Below are 24383 nucleotides of genomic sequence, written 5' to 3'. Positions count from 1 at the left end.
GGAAGGAAGGAAGGAAGGTAGGAAGGAAGGGAGGGAAAGAAAGAAAGAAAGAAAGAAAGAAAGAAAGAAAGAAAGAAAGAAAGAAAGAAAGAAAGAAAGAAAGGAAGGAAGGAAGGAAGGAAGGAAGGAAGGAAGGAAGGAAGGAAGGAAGGAAGGAAGGAAGGAAGGAAGGAAGGAAGGAAGGAAGGAAGGAAGGAAGGGAAAAGAAAGAAAGGGAAGAAGAAAGAAAAGGAGAAAGAGAAGTATAAATAAACAGCTCAGCATGTGTCACATGTTAATAATAACCCTAAAACATTTTAGCTATAAATGCCATCATTTAATTCTCTGGACAGAGACATTTTGTATCAAGCCCTGTTGTACGGACTTGGGACCCCCAAATGTCCACGAGGGACCAAAACCAATGTGAACAGCAAAAGAGTCATTTATTTGCAAGCTCAAGTTTGGTCTTCCGTGCACTCGGTAACGGGTGCCAGTAAGAGACCCCAAGCACAAAATCAGCATAGCTTTTATAGTATTGAGTGAACACGTTTAGGGAATTTCCACACAAGCAGTTACATGATTGGATTGAGTCCACCCTAACTGCATTGTCCTTTTTCTGAACTATTGGCATATTGTGTTCCTGGAACACTTGGAAAACTGCTCTGCTTTCTTAAGGGTGAGCAGGGTTGGTGGCAACCTGTGTTTTTTTTTTTTTCTTTCTCTTGGGGTTAGTCTGAGGGCAGCCTAGCACAAGATGGTGAGGTTAATCTCAAATTGGAGTTACTTTGACTCTTCATTCCCTCCTCTTCCAGAGCATCGGGGACCAATCATGGTCCCCTAATTGGCACAGTCTTCTATATTTACAGTTTGGTATTGGGATCTCAGAACAAATAGATGGACTGTGCTGATCCTTTCTTTTACAAAGGACATCAGTCTGCAATATCTGATTGTGAGTAACAAAATTAACAGTACCAATGGCCTTTCATTTTCTTCCAGCAATCCTGACTCCATATATCACAGCTCACTTACTTTTTATTTGGGTCTGGTTGTAAGGCCTGAACTCTGGGCCTGGGAGCTGTCCCTCAGCTCTTCAGCTCAAGGCTAGCGCTCTACCACTTGAGCCACAGCGCCACTTCCAGCTGTTTTCTTTTTGCTTATGTGGTGCTGAGGAATTGAACCCAGGTCCTAAGGCATGCAAGTCAAGCGCTCTACCACTGAGCCATTTTCCCAGCCCCAGCTCAATTAATTTTATACCAGCTGTACTCATAAGTTCCAATTTTAAGATATACTCATACCATTTGCTACATACTTAAAATTTCTGTGGTTTGTCTTCTTTATAAACATTTTAAGACATTCCTTACTTTTAAAATCCTTTCTTATCCAGAGGATACCAATTTTTTTCCAATTCTTTCCGTAAGACTTTCTTTATTACCCTCCTCTTCTTTATGATTCCTTGAGCTTCTTTGTGACTAGAGTTTAAATCTGCTCTGTTTTCCTTTGACTTGTGGAAACAAGTTATCTCAGAAAGCTTCAAGGAATGGGATGAAACGCTTGCTAGATTTTAAGGCTAAGATTAGGGTGGGTCTCATTCCTCTTACTACCTCCATTGATTTAAAAAAATCTCTCCTTTATCTTTAAAAAACACACAGGAAGAAGCAGGTTATTACCATACCAGAGACAAACTAGGCGATGGCCCTGAAGTGCCTAAGGCAAGCCAGTGATATCCTGGCCCCCAATATCCACTGTGGGAGTGGAGGAGGTTACTAGATATCAGCAAAAGAATGTCCCACAAGATCTTATTTTGTAGCAGATTTCAACAGGGAAGCATTCTCAGGTGATGGAATCAAGCAGGAGTTCAGTCTATTTTACTGCAATGGAGGTGGTCTGGGTGATGATGCAGATTTCCTCCAGGTGACTGCCAGGCTGTCGTTGAATTTTACCCATTAGGGTGTTCAGCAGCAGCACCAGCAGCAGCAGCACCAGCAGCAGCAACATCAGGGTCTCTCAGTGGCTCCAAGGGACAGTCACACCTCGTGCTGAGCTGCAAATTCCTACACAATCTGGTTAAGGACACATGGCATAGGCTTAGCAGGCTGTGACCCCACTATATTTTAAAACTATTTAGATAATAGCCCGGGACAATTTACCCGGATGACAACTTTTTAAACTAGATAGTTCTTTTAATAAAGCTAGGATTTTCTAGGCAGATATAGTGGGCTCAGGCCCATACTATTATTCCCCATGTCTTTTCCTTCTGTCTGTTTGCCACCTTTTAAAAAAAGTAAATCTGGTCCCTTGTTCTTAAAAGGGGATGATGCTCAAAGATTCATTTTCTGTCACTTCTTCTAGCTGACTCAGTGATGTTGATCCTAGTTAGCCAGGAGTCTATAACCATAGCCTATTTTACAAAGAGGTCATCAGGGTTAAATGTCATTAAGAACAATATTTTAACTTTTAACAAATGCACAGACCTTTTTTCTGGCTATAGCAGTGGAGCTTATTTGACTTCTGTTTGCAAAAGGATCTTTCTGGATGGCATAGTAATGTGATCTCTGGTAACCTAAGAATGTCTGAGTTACCTATGCAGGCCTTCAGACAGATATCAATAGAAACACACTCTCAGGTTTACAAAGTTATTTTCCTGAGCAGATGAATTTCATGTAGCTGGCATCAGCTCAAAATTTACTGTCAATTAGAGCTTTTGGCACATACAGGGGTTGGGATCTAAACTATCTTCCACATTTTAAAACCTTATCTTTTTAGTACTATCACAGATGACTGACGAGTTCCTGTCCCTTATAAGCTAGATAGGCATAGACATTAGGCATCCTTACAAACTATGTTCCCATGACCTCCTGTCTCTGACCAATTTTTGAAAGGTCAAGCACAAATGACTCTAGGATCTGACATTATTTCTGCCATCCAAGCAGTGGCTTCTGGTATCTGGATGCTCCTCCATTGCTTTCATCCCAGGCGTGTCTTCTCCACACTGGGAAAAATGCCTCATTGGCATTTCCCTTAGTTAGTTGCTGAACTTGAACTCGGGGCCTGAGTTTTGCTCCTCAGCTCTACAGCTCAAGGCTATCACTTTGCCACTTTGAGTCATAAAGCAACTCTGCTTGCTCTTTCAGATATCTTTTGGCTGAGTAGAGGTGACAGTTTCACAAGGACCTTTTTCTCCCTGGGCTGGCATTGAACCAGTTTGCAGATCAACAATTCTCTAAAAGGCCACTTTCCTCCACTTAAAAGCAACAAGGTGGTCAACATAGAAGTGTCTTTTAAACATGTTCTTACCTGAAAATTACTAAGAGCCAAAGTTACATCTGATAAACTTACAAGAATCCTCACTCCTTTTTGTGGGCCTGCTGGGAACTGTTACAAGAAAAACCTATGAGAGCAAACTAAATTAAGAATTAAGCAATTATTTTGGTAATCCTAATTTTTCTTTTTAGCACTTTGAGGCAAATGTTTAGAACATTTTTACTTTTAAACTTTATATACAGAAATCAATTCCTAATTTGTAATCTCCGTTTTAATATTCTATACTTTAGTTTTTAGTTGCATTTTGAAAAATCCCTTGACCTCTTAAGGCTAGGTGTAACTCATTTAATCTTGGCTGATTGTTTTAAAACAGATACACATTAAAACTTTTAAACTCAAATAACAATTTTTTCTTATTGCAAAAATTACAATCACCACCACTGTACCATGAAGCTAGATTTAACACCATTATGCCTTAAAAAATATCCAATAGCAGAATTTCATTGATAACAAATCACATTGTATAAATAAACTTTTTAACCCTTTTTAAGGCCTTCTTAATTTTAATTTTAACACATCCAAGGGACAGTTTTAGCAATGCTAATCAGATCATTACATCATTCAGTTTTACCATCATGTTTCCAGTGTCTATCTGAAGGTAAAAGGTACAGAATAAAGATGAGCCACTTAGCCCTTCCTGTGTAATGGGCACTCACCCAGTCCGACTCTTTAGGGTTAGATGAACTGCGTTTGTGCCAGCTTGCCTTCTTTCACCATGCATGGTTCTACTGTGCATGCCCAGCTGAACTGCACTTCTGCATGTTCACCCTTCACTCTTAAAAATAGTTCTTCTCTTGTCTTTTAAGTTTCTCCTTTTTGTTAAGCCAGATATCTTGATTACAGTGTAAAGAGACTTATGCATTCTAAAATACCAGATTTTCTAATTTTCAAGTTAAAGAATCCTTAAAAAGCCATTTGAAACAAAGTGAAAATTCTTTAAAAAAATTTTTGTTAATGTCCAAACCTCACAACCTTTTGAATTTTAAATTTAAACTCACCCAATAGTTACAGAATGTTGAAAATGTCTATCTTCAACATATTAACAAACACATACAAAACACACTCACACAGATCTTTAAGCACGCAAAAATAAAAACAACTTGTACATACATTTTCTAAAATTTTCAAACAAGAATTTAAGATAATATTTCTTTTTAAACTGAGTATCTTTGTTGAGCTTCATTTTTCCTGGGCTTGCTTGTTTACGAAGGCATTTCACCAATTAGTCTTTTCAATTCCTTCTGTTGGAGGAATGCTGGGGGGAGGGTCACCTGAAACTAAACTGGCCTGATTTTTATCCAATTTTAGACAAGAGCACTTTACATTGTCAGGACTAGCTGAAAAGTGAAACCCAGCCACACAGCCTTCTCTGTGACTGAGCTCAGCTGGAGGCTGGAGCTTTTATTTCCCCAGAGATGTTCAAATAACAAAAACACAAAAACCAAAAACCCACCTTTAAAGCTCGTACCAATTCTAAAACAGAACTAGACAACTCAACACCCAAAGGCTGAGTTTATCCCTATCAGAACTCAGTGCCATTCTCACTCAGCAAGCTGAATCCAGAGTCTGCTGAATGAGCCTGCCACTCTCACCCAGAACTTTCCTACCTCAGGAAACATAGAACAGAGAACAATCAGGTCTCAGTGAATGGGGTGATGTCTCACCAGCGTTTTTGTTGACCCAGGGGCCTTCCAAAGTGAAAGAGAAGTCCCAGTCATTTTGGGGCAAGGGAAATAAGTCTCTAGCAGCCATCTGCTCAGACTGACAGATTCTCCCCCATATTCAGACCCTCCTGGGCCAAGGACAAAGGCTAAGATAAACTCCAAATGACAAACAGAACACTCAACACAAAGACGGAACTTACAAAGACACACTGCATCATTGTAAATTGTAAACCAGAAAGTGCCAAACTACAGATGGAGAGTTTCCCCCAAAATGGAAAACTTCCCAATACAGATGGAAAACTTCCCAAAAAACGTCTGCATGAAAGTGCCAGACTACAGACAGAAAATTTCCAAAAAAAGTCCGTACTGAACAGCAATCTACCCAGAGGGGTCTGGGGACATCTTCTCACAGACCCCGTTGGCAGTCTTATAGCGCGTCTACCAAGAGTCCTTACAACCAGAATACAGACCCTGAGGGAAAACAGAATTACAGGTACAGAAATTGCAGGCAACCAAATATACAGAACAGCAGTGCCTTGAATTAACAGCGGGTTTTTTTTGAGTCTCTGTGATGGGGCGTCTAGATGGTTTATGAGGGGGATTCCACGTGAACCCCCAGAAATTTTGTACAGATTGAGACCCACGAAAGACACCCAGAGACCACGACCAATATGAATAGCATAAGAGTCCTTTATTTGCAAGCTCAAGCTGGTCCTCTGTGCACTCACTAACCGGTGATGCTAAGAATCCCTGAGCACAAAATCAGCACAGTTTTATAGTACTGAACAAACAAATTTAGGGACTTTCCACGCAAGCAGTTACATGATTGGTTTGAGTCCACCCGAACCGCACTGGCTTTTCTCTGAACTATCGGTATGTACTGTTCTTGGAACACTTGGGCAACTGTTTTGATTTCTTAAGGGTGGGCAAGATTGGTGGCAACCTGTGGTTTTTTTCTCTCTCTCTTGGGATTACTCTGAGGAAAGCGTAGCATAAGATGGTGGGGTTAATCTCAAATTGGAGTTACTTTGGCTCTTCAGCCTGAATAAACCATAGCATACCACATACAAGGCTTTGGTAAAACACAGGTCTGGCTTACACTGTTGGACCAATAGGAGTGTATCTCTACTGCTGTTGCAGGTGTGTCTTAAGTTAGGTGGAGTTTTTCATCCTGATGATCTTGCAATGATGAAATTGACTAACAACACAATTACCTGGGCAGATCCCTGCTGAGACTTTTAATATTAAGTCACAGCTTAACAAAGAACAATATTTACAATGAAATATATTGAACAACCAGACATGGTGACCAAAATAATTTTTACCTGATTCAGTATATTTTTTACACTCTATATCAAATGTACAAGTTCTTCATTCCCTTCTGTGTCATTATGTTGTCTTTCCTTATTTTGGTTTTGTTTTCAGAACCATGGCATAACAGGGAATTTCTTATATTTTTGTCTTCTAGTCTTCAGAAAGTCAACAGTTAAATAGGCTTAAGTTCCTTTTGTTAGAAAATTAAAAGCACATTGGGTGGGGTCTTTATCATAATTTTGTTATGATCTAAAATACGTTTTTATATCTGGCATTTTATCTGTATAATCTCATTTCAATCTTTTCCAAAGGACACTTTAGTGGTAGGAGGAAATTCAAAGTGGATTCTGTTAGAAAATTTCTTGTTTCTTTTTTTTGGGGGGGGAGGGTCCAGTCATGGGGCCTGAACTCTGGGCCTGGGCGCTGTACCTCAGCTCTTCAGCTCAAGGCTAGTGCTCTACCACTTGAACCACAGTGTCACTTCCGGCTTTTTCTTTTTTGCTTATGCGGTGCTGAGGAATCGAACCCAGGTCTCATGCATGCAAGGCAAGCACTCTACCACTGAGCCACCTTCCCAGCCCCCTGGTAGAGAATTTCTGTTGCTAAAAAGTCTGGTACATAGGATGGTAAGCAACTCCAAAATTATTTATTATAGAGATGAGTTGAAAGTCATCTAATACTCTTTCCTCAAGGAAAACAGAGGATTTAAAATAACTAATATTTTTTAAAGTTAATGGGCACAAATATGCACGAATTTTCTAGAATTAAAATGATCATTCATGAAACATTACTGATACTTTAAAGAATGGTTTCCAATAAGAGAAATCACCTTCATACATTTTCACACAATGTGTATCTGCCTGGTAACAGAACCCCAAAGTAGAATAAGGCATCTAATAACTATCTAACTTTTGTTGCCTTTTTGCAATACTGCTTTCTTATCATATTGATTAGTATGAATTCTGTGGCCAGTGCAAAATCACATTTCTAATAACAGTTACTAGATTGGACTTTCATGGATGAGATGGTGTGGGTTTCTGGTAGAGCCCTCTCTGGTTAAAAGGGGGAGTTGGTATTGGCACAGTCTCTGTAGTTGAGCAGGGTGAGGCTTAGGGGGTGAAGACCTGTCTGTGTAACGCTTTGAGACCGCAGGGAGGAGACAGGAAGTACTAGACTTGTTAGGGGCCTGGTCTCTTGTAGAGTAGGCGGGACTTTAGGAAGAAGGCTGAGTCACAGGGCTGGAGGCTGATTGGGGCAGAGCTTTGAGAAGGAAGAACAAAGCTACAAAGGAGGAGGTTACTTAGAGGAAGGGTTCTGGGGAAGCATTGTGAGCCCTTGTGGGATATGCAGGATGAGGTTTCCCATAAGGCAGGGAAGGGAATGTAGGCAAGAGGCTGACAGAAGTTGGGGATTCTTATGCAGGAATGCGGAGTTATGAGGGAGAGGCTTTTCAGGGTTTGGCTTTGAGAGGTCAGGGTGGTAAAAGGAAGACATGGACTAGTAAGGGGCAGGGTTTCTGGTGGACAAGGGCAGGCCTTTGGGGAGTGCGTTAGGGTGGAAGTGGGGTTTCCTGCAGAGAAGGATGTAGTCGCAATGTATGGAGGAGATTTTCAGAACCAGAGCTTTGTGAGAGCACTGATAGGATCCACTGCACTAGAATGGTTATGATGGGGTTTCTGGTATATTCAGTCACCACTTTAAAAAGAGGAGTAATGTTGGGTGGGGATTTCAGTGTTGCAAGGCAGGCCATGGTCTTTGGACAGGGTTTCCAGTAGGACAAAGCAACCTTCAAAAAGGGAATATGGAGGGACAAGGACTTACAGTTGAGCCTGGTGAGGCTTCCAGATGGAGGCCAACTGGTGCAGTTGTTTCTAGTGGAGCAATGTGGGTGTTGAGAGATGGGATAGTGTGGTGGGGTTATTCTAGTGGGGTTTTTCTGGAGCAAGGCAGGGCTTAGAGCCATAGGGTTAGTAGGAGGAGGGGCTTTGAGAAGGAGTGCAAGAGATACAAAGGTGTAGATAATTATGGGCAAGGTATCTGGTGGAGTAGGATGTGGATCCTTGGGAAGAGCCAATAGGGGTCAGGTTCATCTGGGGAATAAGGCAGGGCATTGAGAGAATACTTGTGGGAGGTGGAGAGGCTTGTGGTGGAACAGGGCTGGCTTTCCAGTCAGGAGATAGGCTGTGTGAGAAGCTTCTAGACAAGCAAGGTGAGGCTTCAAGGGCAGTTATAGGGAGGTGAAGGGTTTTTGGTATTGCATGATGGGTTTTGTGAGAAGAGGTAGGTTCAAGGTTGGGTTTGAGAGGTTAGTCCACTTAGAAGTAGGCTAGTTATGGGCGGAGGTTCTGATGAAAACAGGAGGGGCTCGAGGGAGAAGGCTAGTTGGGGGTGGGGTATGAAAGGGAAAGGAGGAGCTTGGATGTACTAGGAAAGTGGAGCAATGCGACTATGAGGGACTAGAGTAGTTAGGATGGGGTATCTGGTGGATGAGCTGGGGATTTGAGGGAGGAGCCTGATGTAGGTAGAGTTCTTGGTGCAGCAAGGTGGGACATAAAAGGAGATATGTATGTGGCCTGGCTTCTGGTGGTGCAGAGCAGGGATTCCAGGAAGGTTTGGAGTGGAAGAGAGATTTCCCTATAGCAGAGGAGGGCTTTCAGGAAGGAGTTTGTTTGCAGTCAGGCCTTTGAAAGTTTATAGCAGGGCTACCAGGGGGTAGGTTAGTTAAGGTTGGGCTTTTTAAGGAGGAGGCTGACGGGAAGTGAGTTTCCATTCGATCTAGTCAAGTTTTATGGGAAGGAGGGATAGGAAAGGGGCAAGACTTAGTGAAGAGTGGGGCTACAAAAAATAAAAAGTTACTACTAATAAATACAATAGGAGAACACTATTTTCGGTCAGTGTAGACTTATATTACTTTTATGTATGTGAGAGATACTGGAGAAAGTAACCAAGTAATAATTCTTTCCTAGGGAAGTTTTTCTTTATTCCAGTTGAGTGAAAATAAAACCACAGGTCACATCAGGCTTAGAGGCACACAGTAGACTAAGACACATGAAGCACTGGACTTGATTCCCCAGCACCACCTTAAAGGATCACAAATAAAAAGTTTAAAATGTCTCACTTGGTCATAAGGGAAACTATTGTCTTAAAATTGTGAATGAATAGAAATTTTACTCTGACCATTTTAGAAATCCTAAAACTAAGTAAATAGTAATGTTTTAACTTTATACAATATTGTAAAGAATGCTAAAAATAATTAGGAAAATATAAAATTGTACACAATGTTCATTCTCCAGCATCAATTCTAATCTAAAAGAATTTAAAACCAGAAAATTGCAGTATAGTGAGGTTGCAACATGGTTTATTGCATTCATCAAAATGGTGATTTAAGCAATGTGCCTTTATCATTGGATGCTTCGATGTTAAAACATACCTAAGAATGTGAAGCACTACTATACAAACCCTGAAGAAACTCAGAAGGATCTATGAAATTATATTGGAATAAAATTAATGACTGATTACAGTAGGAATTGATCTTCACTAGGCCCATAAATACTTTCCAGAAGAAAAGGCTAAAATGAAAAATAAACAATGAAAAGGAAGCAGGCAGGCAGACCTTGAAGTAAACATTATCCAATGAACAACAGCTATTGAGGAATGATTGCAATCTTCTTTTACCTAAGTTACAGTTACTGACCTATATTCTTCCCTAATGCCATTCAAAAAGCCATGAAAATTCAGTAATTATTTTCAAGGCATTAGACTTTACAGAAAGAATTTAATGAATGTATTGCTAGAAAGTATAAAGATAGATGTCTTAGCTAAAGATTGAAAAAATATCCCCATCTCTGGCCCTGCAGGGTGAGAAAGGTTAAGCCAAAGCACAATGAGAATGGACAGAAGTTCAGTAGTGCATACCAGTAGTTCCCAAGATGAAATGATGAATGAACCAGCGGGGAAAATAAACAAGATCATCATGGGATTTAGCACTGTAGAGTAAAGAGCAGTGAAAATTCAAGGAGAATTACAAAGGATGCCCTTGCATATTTGGCAGTAGAGCAAATGGCATTTAGGTCTAACATACGTGTAGGTATTATAGAAACTACCTGTGCTCATAAGGTGCCACAAGAAGTGATGAACTTACGATTTACAGGACATTGAATAATCATAAAAGTCTTGCTTCAGTAGTGAAGAGTTAAACCTTGATAAACTCTATTTTGAAACACCTAACAAACTGTAAAACCAAGAGAAGAAGATTCAAGAAGTGTATGTTACTTGACTGTTTGTAATAGTGGAGATAAAAAAAATCAAATCACATAATGTGGATGCAAAAGGATAACATTATTAAGGTAATCTTCAAACAACACACATTTTATTTGAATAGTACTGATTATAAATGATTTGTTTTCCTTACAGATTTTGGATGCACAAAAACAATAAAAAACAAAAAACAAACCAAAGCAAAAGACACTTGGCAATAGAGCTGGCTGCCATTGCCTTATCCCTATTTCTAGATAGTCATGAGCCTGAGATTGGAAGTTCATAGTTTACCGATGGCTGGGGTAGCAATCCATGAGACATTTATGTTCAATTGTTCAATTAAAGACAGATTGAAACCTTGTATCAAATAGTACAGACTCAGTCAGTCAGTGAAAAAACCAAGCAAGAGTTTGAGGCTCCACGTCAAGTTTCATTACTGCGCAGTGTGCGTGCACGTGCTCAGAAACACACACACACACACACACACACACACACACACACACACACACACACACACACATACACACACACAAATGGAATGAGAGAGGAAGAGGGAGACAAAAGGGAATATTAAGAGATTAAAATGTGAACCTGTCTGCCAGGACTATCCTAAGCATATATTAATAAAAATAAAGGAAACCATGGAACCTAGGTGCCATGACTGTTTTCTCATGTCTTTCCATTTTCTTAAGAAAGGGGCTGTGTCATTCTTTCTGATAGAAACATAAAATTTCATTGTGTATATATACCACCTTTTCTTGATCCATTCATATATAGAGGGGCTCCTAGATTGGCTCAACATCTTATATATTGTAGTAATGCTGCCAAAAATATAGTTGTAGATTTAGTGAGTTTTAGCTTGAGATCATTTCCACAAGTGCCCAGGAGTGGGATTGCTGTCTCCAGAGCTATGTACATTTGACCTTACGAAATGATGCTAATTGAAATGAACTCCAAGATATGGAAACAAGTCATTTTTTCAGATGTCAACCTTGATATCTCTAAAGTAGTGTATCTAGATCGTATTTTATTCCATTTGCCTTTTTCCATTGGTTTATCTCTGGCAATCTCTGTCTTAATTCTGGTATCTTCCATTTTGTATATACATTTATCTGATTTGGAGAAGGAAAGGAAAAACATAGTGATGAAAGAAGTACAAAGAGCGACCCACTGCAACAATGATATTCACAAGACACTATGTCAGAAATGAACTTGACAACTTTTGGGTGGGGAGAAGGGTAGGATGTGGGAAAGGATATGAGAACAAGAAAGGAGTGGTAACAATATTCAACAAAGAATTTACCTTACTCATGTAACTGTAAGCACTCTGTAAAGTATAATTGAAATAAAATAAAATTTAAAAATTGAACCTATCCTAGGAAAAATATCCTTTTCAAAATAATACATCCCTCACAGTACTTGTGAGAGATTCTAGAGTCAAGTTGTTAGACCTGGAAAGGGATATATTGGGAAGCCATCTCAAACAGCAATCAAAAGGCTGAGAGCTGTGCTCTGGGAAGGTCAAACAGTCAAGGGAACACAGGGGTATGAGTTATTACCTCATGGGTATTTAAGTTAGAGCTGTTGGACACTAAAAGATTAAGACTTTCGAGACAAGATGGATGTCTGTGCTATAGTTGTAATGACTATTGCTCCCTTCTGCTCCCTAACAATAAGGGATTCAATTATCACTATGTTTACAAACAATACCTCATGTTAATAATTATAACCACAAGCTAGATTGATGCCTTAGTTTGTGGACATACCTGTAGTCACTGACCACCTCCGTATAGTAGAATGAATATAAAGTCTGTTAAGCAGGATTTGGGGATCCAGAAGCTGGCAATGAGGCTTTGGGTCCTCTGGTGTCTTCATTCCTATCACTTCCTGTGATTTCTCAGTTCTTTGGCCAGGTATCCCATCGTATTTGCTGTCCCAAGGTTGCGGTTAATGACAGCACTGATATTCTGAATACCTCAAAACAAACCACATAAAAATACTTCCTCAAAGAAGATTGACAAATGTATAGGATCACCTGGAAAGATACCAAACATCAGCAGTCAACCTGTGATCCTCTAGCAAGAAAGTTCAATTCAGGACTATCTTTACTTCTGATAATACAAGAGATGGATAATTGTCCCTTTTGTATATTTGGTATTTGGTATTGCATACATTTTCAGAAACACATATACATTGTGAAATAATGTTATTTATTTCATAGCTCAGACCACGTCACTGGAGTGATTACCCAGTTGCCTGAATTACACTTAGGTGAGTGTGAATTGCCTAATTACGACCATTTCTCCATGAAATTCAACAACACAGAATGAAGTATCAGGGTCAGGCCATTCCATACCTGTGAGGATTGATACATACATTAGAGTAATATACACCTCTCAGCACTCATGGCACATTTGTATGTTATAATTGTCTTCAGATCAGAAAAATGCTAGAGCTTAAAGTAGAATGGTAGGCAATACATTTTCAATGCAAGAGTGATGATCACCCCTGCAGTTATTCTCAGTGGAGAATCCTTCCTATACATTTTACTGACTTAACTTCTACTCTGTGCTTTACCATTATCAGGCAGGGTCGCACTGTAGTGAGCTACAATACTGCAGCAACCTTAACTGCTTTGAATGTTACCTCCAATCTTGTTACTAAGGTCAACACTGCAACTTTAACCACATAAGTTAGTTGACACCCGAACTTTTCAAGCCTGGTTAACAATTGAGCTATCATTGCTCATTGCCAGTATTAAAGATCTCACTCTTTAGATTTATTGTTTATCTTCCTGTATTTCCAACACTGCCTTAGATGTTAGTTTTTGAAATAGAACTTTTAGTTTGCATCTAATTTATGGGGTTGCTAGTGATGCCAGTTGAACTGCATATATTGTAATGTAAGTAATTTGATGTTTTGACATATGAATTAAATTTTGTTAATTGAGGAAGTGAATACACATCACTCACAAAAGTTTCTTTATGTGTATTTGTATTGCTATATTGTGAACTTCCTAAACGCCATCCATGGGAGCACATGTCCCTAATTCCATCACTTCTGTCACAGAGACAAGGCTTGAAAGGTCCAGACCATTTGGCACCTCATAGTAAGAACCTTTCTACAAAAAAGGGGGAGAGAATAGCAAAAAGAGCAAATGAATCTTCCAACAGTTTTGTTACATATTCATTATGCTTAGCCATTAAGACCACCATAATAGTATTGTTTATGACTTCTTACCTACTGTTTTCTGTTCTGAGCAATTTTATTTATGGATCTTTAAGAAATCATAAAAGAATAACATATGAAATCGACGTAAATCATATAAGAAATCATAAAAAATAGTCTGTCAGGTATATATACTCCCAAAGACATAATTTCAGGAAAGTATTAAGCACATAAAATGTAATGCAGTGACTATTTATTGAAAACTTCAGCAGTTGTAGTTTGTTTATTCTGAAAACAAAGTTTATAAAGTAAGTTAAAATACTATTCCAAATGGAACACAGAACTAGAAACATGAAGGGTAGCACTAAATTATGTTACTGCTACCACTAATAGAGTAAGAATGAAATTTAGGCAAAACTCCTTCAGAGTAAAAGCCACAGGCCTCCCATCATTACTTTCATTGTTGATATGAAGAAAAGACCTTTTTGTAGTAAAGACAAATTTTCACAGATATTAACATCAATTGGGTATATATTTCTTAAGGCATTCAGGAAGGACGCTCTGACCATGTTAATTGAAGCTGACTTCTCTGGCACCTACTACACAATGCACAGACACTATTCCAAGCACTGCACCTGCATTAGGGTAATTGTAGTGCTCATGAGTGTTTTTCAAGTTAGAAAATGAATTAAATATTTTATTAAAAACAGAAGTAGGCAACAAGGTGAAGCAAATTTCCCAAATACCCAAGACTGATCAGTTTTAGACCCATAATTCAAATCAAGGTTTACACCAGGAATATCTGAGGATATTCTTTGTCACATTCATTACCTTTCAAGAGCTATGGAGCAGATGAACCCACATTATCTTCCTATAATGGCAATAACAATGCTACAGAATATAAATATTTTTAAATGAAAAGGGTGTGGCTAATGACAGTGTATGTGCACTGATCTTTATACCAAACAAAGATCAGTTTAATTTCCCAAGAAATACATGAATGAACATCATTCAGCTTCCACTTTTTATTATTCCTGAAGTAATTGCTTAAGGAGACCAAATCCATGTCAAAGACACTTGTGCTGATAAACACAGGCTTTTATCATGAAGTCCCGTGAATACACAGTGAATAGTTTGTTATGGATATATAATCCAAAAGGAATAATTTCGTGACTAGTTGCATCCTTGTTGTACCAAAGAAAATCTATTCCCTATTCTAAAACATATCAATTTAATGGATATTAGTGTTATCAGTATAAATTATGTGCGCATAATATATGTAATGTATTCTATTACATAACATATAAATCATGTTTATACCATATGTATCATTACTGATATTCTATAATATATTATTTATAGTAATATTGTACTGTGAAGGATACCAGGAATGACAAATTTATTTAAATAAATATAGTTGTATGTTTTAGTCACATAATTTATTTTTGTGCCAGTACTGAGACTTGAACTATTGTGTGGGTGTTGTCCCTGAGCCATTTTACTCAGATTGGTTTCATGTAACAATCTTCAGATCTCAGCCCATAAGTAGCTGGGATTATAGACATGAGTCAGGTTATATTTTTTAATTCCATCCTTGACATGTTCTTACATAATTATTTTTGAATGTTAAATTATATTATGATAATCCATTTCTAAACCAATTCAGAATAAATAACTATTTATTGGGTAAAACTATATGTTGCAACCGAAATTGTAAGGACGCTACTTTTCTATCAATTTTCAAAGATATTGCTAGTTTAATTCCTGGACAGACAAGTAGAAAAAATAAATTTTGTGTGCATAGTATATGTAATATACTATATGCATAATTAGGGATATTTTATAATTACTATAAATAATATATGTATAAAACTGGTTTTAATATTATTCTGTGAAGGATACAAGGAATGACAGCATCACTATTTTAACTGTCTTCTTTTCAACAGTATGTAAACTATGCTATAAACATATATCTTCAAGAAAGCAGACCTCTGTAATCCCATATTCACCTTCAAATATTCTCCACATTGCTATAAACATCCGCTAAGATTGGCAACACTTATCCACAGAAAACAATTTGTAATACTTTCTGGATAATGTTGCTTGTCCTCATCCCTATCAGCCTTTCAGCAATTTCAGTGAAGAGCATTTTCTCCTGCTTTGCCTGTAGACAATACCATGTTTTTTTATTTCCCAGCAAAGAAATTGTGGCTAGCAGGGTTGAGCACTCGTACAATCAGAGGTTCTTCGGTTGTGAATTTTTCTTTTCTTTCTTGGACAGTGAACTGGAATAACGAAAAACACTTAAAGCAGTGTGTTTTGGTGTAAATGAAAACATACTAATTTGAAAATATTACAAATATTCGTTCTTTAAATTTATTTTTAATTCAAATATAATAGGGGTGGTTTTAGTGGTTCATGCCTTTAAATCTTGCTATTTAGAAGTCTGAAAACAGAGGATCATAGTTTTAAGCTAGACGAGGTAAATGGACTATTAGACACTTATCTTCAATGAAGAACCAAAAAGCTAAAAGTGGAGCTGTGGTACAAATGGAAGACTGACAGCCTGAGCACAAAAGAAAAGTAAAAGAACCTAGGCCCTGAATTTAAGTCATAGTATTAGCACTCATGTACTATATATTCTGTGAGATAATTTGTCAAAACCTGGTCATAGATTTCATATGAGGTGTGAAAATGTATGTAAGTCTGAAATGACTCCAAGGTATTTAGACAAGACAACTAAAAGAGGTATCACTTAATCGAATAGTAATGAGGGATAGGTTTGTAGATAAAGATCAAAGCTCACTTTGGAATCTTTTGAGTTTGCTAAAATAAGTAGCTAGGAGTCGTCTGTAGACAGGATGCTATTAAGGACTTGAATTAAAGAAAGAACAGAGTCGGAGGGGAAAAAAGCAGAAATAATTACATGTACTTAGTGGTAAAATCATGAGAAGGAAGATTACAGAACTACGCCCTGGGATACACAAATATGTAAAAGATGACAAATGAAAAACAGTAATAAGTATGTAATGCAGACTTATATGGATACGTATTTTTAATGTTTAAGGGCTATGAAGTGATTGTGTGATGACCTAAAATTTAAGAAATTAACCCTCAAATATGTATTTTAATGCTTTTGTTTCTTTCATGCATGTGTTTCTAACGCATTTATAAGATTATTTCTTTGTTGCTTTGTATGTCCCTATCACTATATTTAATGTCAGTATAACATGTGGAGGAGACGGGGACAAACAAGTCGTTTAAGGATTCAGGTGGACCTGTTGCAACAATGAGAAGTACAAAATGTCATGTCAAAACCAGCTTTACAATATTGGTGTGGGGGGGAGGGGGGTATGATTGGGTGGGGGGGAGGGGGGAGGCTGGGAAGGGAGGTGAAGGGTAAACAAAGGAGGAGGCTGCAATGCTTGGTAAGAAATGTATGCATTATCCTGCCCATGTAATTGTAACCCCTCTGTACAGTATGTTCTCAAATAAAATAAAATTAAATTAAAAAAAAAATAAAAGAAATTGGTAAGATCAACTATCTCTTGAGCCAACTGTAGCTGATATTTTAAGTAAAATTGGACCACAATAGTGTGTCTTGATTTGCCAAAATGAAAACTGGTCAATATTTGGAAAGCCATTTTTTGTACATGTGGTTGGAGTGACAAATACTGGTTTGTTCAAGTGACAGTAGAAGGGTACAATTTTAGCAAAATGATGGAAGTCTTTCAAGGATCTGGCAGATTTTCCTATTGTCTTCAATTTCCTTTTTTTCTGAGAACTAAAATAGCATTACTGGAAGCCAGTCCTAAATTGTACCTTTGTCAAGTTATCAGATATTCAGTCTATCACATGCCCAAATAATAGAGAATGGGAACAGGTATACATTGAGCACTCACAAGTCTCTGGACTTTCTTAGGAAGAGCCTTCTGCCATTGTGGGATGGATAGGCCTGGGTAATTTACAAAATATTCATCATAGATTGAAAGTATTCTGCTAAGTTGACACCTGAGATATTGGATGTTTAATTGCATTTTATTGATTTTTATGAATCAGTTAATCAGATTCTTTATACTATATGATGTTACTAGACTGTGAAATGCATGTTTATTGCATTTCTTTGTATAATATATAGTATGTTTTGAAATTTTGTATAAATCATTCATCTTTTTATTTTTTTTCAATATGGATTACTCCTAGTTCTCAAGAGTGGGGAAATGCCCAGGAACTTTGTAACTTGAAGTCATATGTGTCATGTGACATATCATATTTTCCTTGTAGAGAGTTGGTAAGAAATTATAAGTAATTTATTTTTTATTTTTATTTATTGTCTATTGCAGAGTTTGAACTCAGGGCCTGGGCACTGTTCCTGAGGTCTTTGACTCAAGGTTAGCTCTCTACAACATCGAGCCACAGTATCAATTTTAGTCTTAATGATTAATTTGAGATAAGTGTCTCACGGGAACTTTTCTGCCCAAGCTGGCTTTGAACTGTGATCCTCAGATATCAGCCTCCAGATTAGCCAAGATTATAGGCATGAGCTACTAGCACCTGGCCATAGGTAATTTAAACTGTAGTTTTCTTCAAGTGTTTCATCCTACATTGAAGTTATTTTTCTTACAAACTTTCTAATAAATATATAATCTATTCAATTTTGAAAATTACTGCTGTACCTCCCACTTATTTGTGGCATTTCTGAAATCCAAGTTCCTCTGTGTGTCAGAGTGGATACTGTTGCCTGTAACAAGTATTGTTGTTGAATACATAGCATCTGGCTACTTAGAGAGCAAAGGATGTGAAGCTACAGTAGCCAGATAAAGAACTTCGAGGACAACTAAAGGGACAATCATGTACTCTCTGTGTAGGTGAATAGGGCACATAGAAAAAAAAAAGTCTTATATTTGAAAGTGATTGAGTGTGTGTGCACATATGTGTTCACTTATGTAACTGTTGCGCTAGTTTTACACATTCACTAGTATAAATATACATATATATTCATACACATACACACACACACACACACACACACACACACACACACACACACATATATATATATATATATATATATACATGCAGATCACAGTTTCCAAAATCCAGAGAACCACCTCCATGGGCATCGCGTTCCTATGTTGCTCTTTGGGTAATAAGAATGAAACTTGGATTTGTCCAGTGGTAGAGAAATTACTCAGAGATTCAAGCATATGTCTTTCAATATGTTGCTTGTACCTAACACTAAAATTAGGAAGTCTGTTAATATATAATATGTTATATTATAATATATTTAATATATCATATATAATGCATTTGTATATTATATATTATTTATAATACCTGACAGTATTATAAATTTATGAGGAAAAATACAATAAACATATCAATGTCCATACTTTCCTAGCCATGATTAGGTTCAGTAGAGTTAGGTGCATTACATCTCAACAAGAAAAGCCTACTGAAATGATGATGACATTGAGCTAGATAAGGAAAATTCCTGTAAATGAAGCCACGCCTCAATTTTGAGAAAAGATAAGTTTCGAAGCTTTTTTTCTGTTTTATTTTTTTTGGGGGGGGGGGTTTCTTTTGCCGGTCATGGGACCTTATCTCTGGGCCTGGTTGCTGTCCCTCACCTCTTCACCTCAAGGCTAGTGTTCTACCACTCCAGCCATAGCGCCACTTCTGATTGAGGAATCAAACCCAGGGCCTTATGCTTATAAGGCAAGCACTCTAACTACTGAGCAACCTTCCCAGCCCAAGTTTGGTAGTTTTCCAGAGAGGAATTTGGCATTTGTTTTCCATCCTTGATTAGTAATGAATAGGTATTATTTTGCTCCAAATTTTGTCTCCTTTTATGTTCCCTAAATAGTTACACAGGATCATCATTCCATCACATATATTTAAGTCCTTCTTTTATTTCTTTTTATCATTGTTGTTTTGTTGGTGTTGTTTTGCTGATCCTGTATCTTGAACTCAGGGGCTAGGCAGTGTCCTTGAGCTCCAGGCTAGTGCTCTACCACATGAGCCACACCACCACTTCTGGCTTTTTCTGCCTGGGCTTCATTTAAATCATAATACTCAGATCTCATGCTCCTGGGTAGCTTGGATTACATGTGTGAGTCACCAGTGCCCAGCAATCCCTCTCTTTTAGATATTATTCTAAAAGCCTCCTATCCAAGGTCACTCCTAAGATAGTAAATGGAACTATGCCAATAGTTCCTTCACACTCTCATCTCCTGTAATGGCTATGGTGTGTCTTTTCCATCTTATCTTGAACCTACTTCACTGTTCTCTTCCTAACCCATGGTTCTAGATGTGTCACAAATAATTACCTAAATTTAGTAGCTATAAACCCTGAATCAATCAACTATTAATTTCATTTAATTTTTTCCAATACGATTGTTTTTCAGCACAAATCTGAGCTTATACTCACCTTCTTGCATCTACCTCTTGGCCTAGGCCTATTCTACCTCAAATGCAAAGGTTAGCCAAAGTATAGCCTACAGTATTCCTGCCTAGGAGTCAGGACAAGTTTTTGAGTGCCTGCAAGAAGCAATTAATTCCTAGCATGGGAATTGGTGGGAGAGACAACTGCCTAAAGAGCAAACTGGTAGTCGGTAGTCACAACATTTAACAACTTCTCCTTTGGGGAAACTGACCTCCTGTAAAGTGGCAGTGAGATAACTCACCTAGTATATTTTCATATTTTAATGAAGTTGTCATGTTTCACTACACAACTCACTTGTAGTCAAATAGAAGGTCATTCTTTTGTGTCCTCCTTAGACCCAGTCTCAATCTCCATCTTAGACTTTGCTCAGACTCTATTCCTACCAGAAGGTCCCTGATGAGGAGGAAAGTGTGATCTCTTGGGCTTCTGAATGGCCCTGTGGGAACTGAGGCCAATTTAGTTTTCAACCTCTTCCTCCTGACAAGACTGTTGTGGGTGGTGGGAAAGCTCATTCTCTGAATTGTGCCCTAGTACCAAATCTCTTCAGAGAAAATCAAAGAATGACAGATTCTGCCTGAGGGAGTGAGTTTCTCCCTTTCCAAAAAGGTCAATTAATATCTGATTCTGAGGCCCAGGTGGAGTTCTTCACCAGATCCTCCAAGCTGGAGTGGATGTTAGGTCAGAATCCAGGCCATCCATCCTATTTCTCCAGCCCTTTCTCATGAACCAAAAAGTCACAGGAGTTGAGTTCAGAAACAAGGAGAATTGAGAGTAACAGACGAATCATTGGCAGGGGGAGGAATTAGAAACTTGGTGTGAGAAAGGCTCAGATAATCTAGGATCACTCACATCATTTGGGAATCACATCATAAGATTAGGGAATAAAAGTAATAAATTACTACCTAAATTAGTAACACCACTGCTCTGACTATATAACAACTGCTCTGTCAAAAAGTAGCTGTCCTAGCTCTCTTTAGATGAGGAAAATGGTGCACATTCTTTCCTCACAATGTTCTACTGAGTATCTTCATCCATACCCTAGGTTGTTCTTATTCTCTACTTCTCTGTTGCTTTCCTTTGCTGAGTTCAATCAATTACACTTAAATGTTTTATCATCTTCAGACATGAAATCACATTTTTTAATCCATTTGTTATAAAATAAAACAAATTATGGAGAAACATATGTCTATGGTACATTTTCTTCCATGGCATATTTATTTGATATTATTAAGTATTATTTTAATAGTTTCATTTTTAAAACCTGAGGGAAATGTTTTGTTACTATTAGCACTAATTATTTGCACATTTTTTTTGTATTTTTCCATGTCTGCATATTTGTTATTAATCTTCTAACATTGTCTTTTCCCCCAATTGTTGCCTTCTTAAAATTGCTTCAAATTATAAACTATATATGATGGTCCTGGATGTGTTCATTTATATATTTAAATTTTGCTTTAATATCCACGTATTATAGGATATCTTCAACATATTTTAACTGTTCTGAAAATCAATATGGAGCTCCCTCATTAAAACAAAAACACAATGCTACAAAACCCTATGAAATTAGGGTTAGGTATATATCCGAAAATATTTAACAATGATGCAGGAGAAACAATCACTTCTCTTATATAACAGAATATGTTTATAGCTATGAATAGAGCATTTTCTTTATTCCATCTTTCTTGTGCATCTAGGTTTATTACACAGCTTGGTTGCTATGAATATTGCTGCCATGATCATGGATGTTCATGTTGACTTGTGTTCCTTCAATATGGATCCAAGTTGCCGAAAAGGTCATTAACATATGTGTCTTTTTGGTATTATGTAAACTTCCATTATGTTCTCCATATGGGTTGCTCTAGTTTACAATGCCACAAAACCAAATACAGTTCTTGATTTATTTCAACCTCTCCAGCAGTTTATTTATTTGAGTGGTAATATCTATTCTGGTGTGTAAGATGGGATCTCAGTGACCTTCTTATTTATTTTCCTATGTATTTCCTATGTGGATAAGAATCTCAAACATTTCATTTACTTATTAAAAACTTACATTTGTACTTCATTCCTGATCAGTGACTTTCTTTTTCTTTTAGTATTTGATCAATTCTTAAATTCTATAATATTTGATTTTTTCCCATTATAAATACTCACTTTCGTCAAAAGATTTTTTTTCATTACAATGGTGCACAATTAACAAAAACAACTGATTGTACATTTATTTCACTGGATATTTTTTGTTTTTAAAGCCATGAAATTATTACAATAAAGATGCTGAACTTCTTTCACTATATAGACTGAAAGGATGGTATCTCATATTGGTCTAATCTAATCTCAGAATTAACAGTCACAGCTTGGGCCATATAAGTCTGGCCTATGTAAAACAACTAACAAAGCATAAACTACATCTAAAGAGAGCAAAGGGCTTCATAAAGGTTAAAAGAAAGGCACCACTTTCATGAAGCAAATGCTGAAGTTCACAAGCAGACCGTAGGAATCTGAATATCAAGAAGATCAAAGGATAAAAGTATATGAAGGACAACTTTAGAACTCAGAATTCGGGAGGGGGAACAACCACTAGATACAAAACATAATGCTGAAAGGAAGAAGTGTTTTACCCCAAAGCTCAGCTGACTCTCTCACATCTCACACACACACACACACACAACACACACAACACACACACACACACACACACACACACACACACACACACACCTAGTGAGAGGTTTTAGCCAAAGTACAGCCATTCTGGACTTAGACTCCATTTTGAAGGCCTTTACACAAAGTATCCATTGTGAAGTCCTTTACTGAAAGACTTTTACTGAAAGTTATAAATCAGGTTCCCGGAAAAAATGGGAAATGTCCCAATAATGTTCTGCTCGTTACTCCCCTAGCAATAGCCATGGATGACAGGTTCATATGGATGACGAATGACAGGAAGGTACGTAAAAGTAGAGATGTTTCTTAAGATATCATAGTTAACTTAGTTTGCTGCTTACTGCTTAGCCTGTGCACGCTAGCCAATAAGATTGTTACAATATTCACTCACTAAATGTCAACCAATAATGAAGCTGCCAAGCTAGGAACCCCCTAACCTCAGCCCTATACCCTATAAAAACCCTGTTAACTGAAGGGTCGGGGCTCTCAACTCTGACCCGCTGGGATGGTGACAGTTGTGAGTCCAGTTTCAAGTTTGCAATAAATGATTCTCATGTGCTCGCATGGGAATTGGCTCCTTGGTGGTCTTTGGGGATCCTTATCTCAGCACAAGACTAGTGTACATTGAGAACTCCAATGGCAGCTCTATCTGTGACAATGAAGCTTTTTCCTCTTCCTTTTAAATTATCAAACATAATGGGGTGGTTGGCTCCACAGTTACCCCACACCTGAACAGGAGGAGTCACATCATGACTTAGACTGCAGGACAGCCTTGTGTTCCCCTGGCTTTCTGTGTAAGAATGCAGTTTGTATTCCCTTAAGCAGGGTGGCCAAGCTGAAATGGGAGTACACTTTGCCTGGAGGATGGCACCCTGTGAGCCCTGCATGCATGGTGAACCATAAGGGGGCAGCCCTGTGAGCATCTCCGGGATGGCATCTCAGAGGCCAGGAGAAGATGACTCTTATAGATGGACATGGCACGAGGTTTGAGGACAGCAGGAATCCAAAAGATGGGAGAGGAACAGGAACAAATGCGCCTCTCTGTGGAGACTCCTCAGCCATGTTAAGAAGTTCCAAGCCCACACTTGGCAGCCACCACGCAGGTCACCAGAGACCACTGTTCTGGGGGTCAGTCCCTGGTCCTGATCCAGAGCCAGAACTTCCGCAGTGGCCCTGGGCCTGGTGGTATGGAGCAGTGCCCACCAACCATTCTTCTTTTGCCCTGCTGCACAAAGCCTCCCAGAAGCTGCCTGGTCTGCAGCACCCACACCAGGCAAGGTCTGTGGGGCAGACTGAGGCTCTGCTGGCAATTCCTGATGCCTGCTTCAAGGGGAGACTGAGGCCTAGCCCACAGCAAAGCTGGCCCTCACTCACTTCCAAGGGCCTCCAGAGAAGCATGACCACCACTAGCCCAGCATTGCTGCCCTCCCAGACCCCAGAGTTTACCTACAAGTCCCTGCCTTTGTTCTTGAAATTCTTCAGCCATGGTTGTCTCATTTCTCATTGTCTCGGTATGATTTGAAACTCCTTCCTCTCTTCACCCAGCCACCGGGCCCCAGGGGCCAAACTCCGCACCT

Source organism: Dipodomys spectabilis, unplaced genomic scaffold (assembly GCF_019054845.1).
Source record: "Dipodomys spectabilis isolate Male_0828 unplaced genomic scaffold, ASM1905484v1 ptg000454l, whole genome shotgun sequence".
Lineage (NCBI taxonomy): Eukaryota > Metazoa > Chordata > Mammalia > Rodentia > Heteromyidae > Dipodomys > Dipodomys spectabilis.
The sequence above is the reverse complement of the archived record's forward strand: the minus strand, read 5'-3'. Positions refer to the sequence as shown.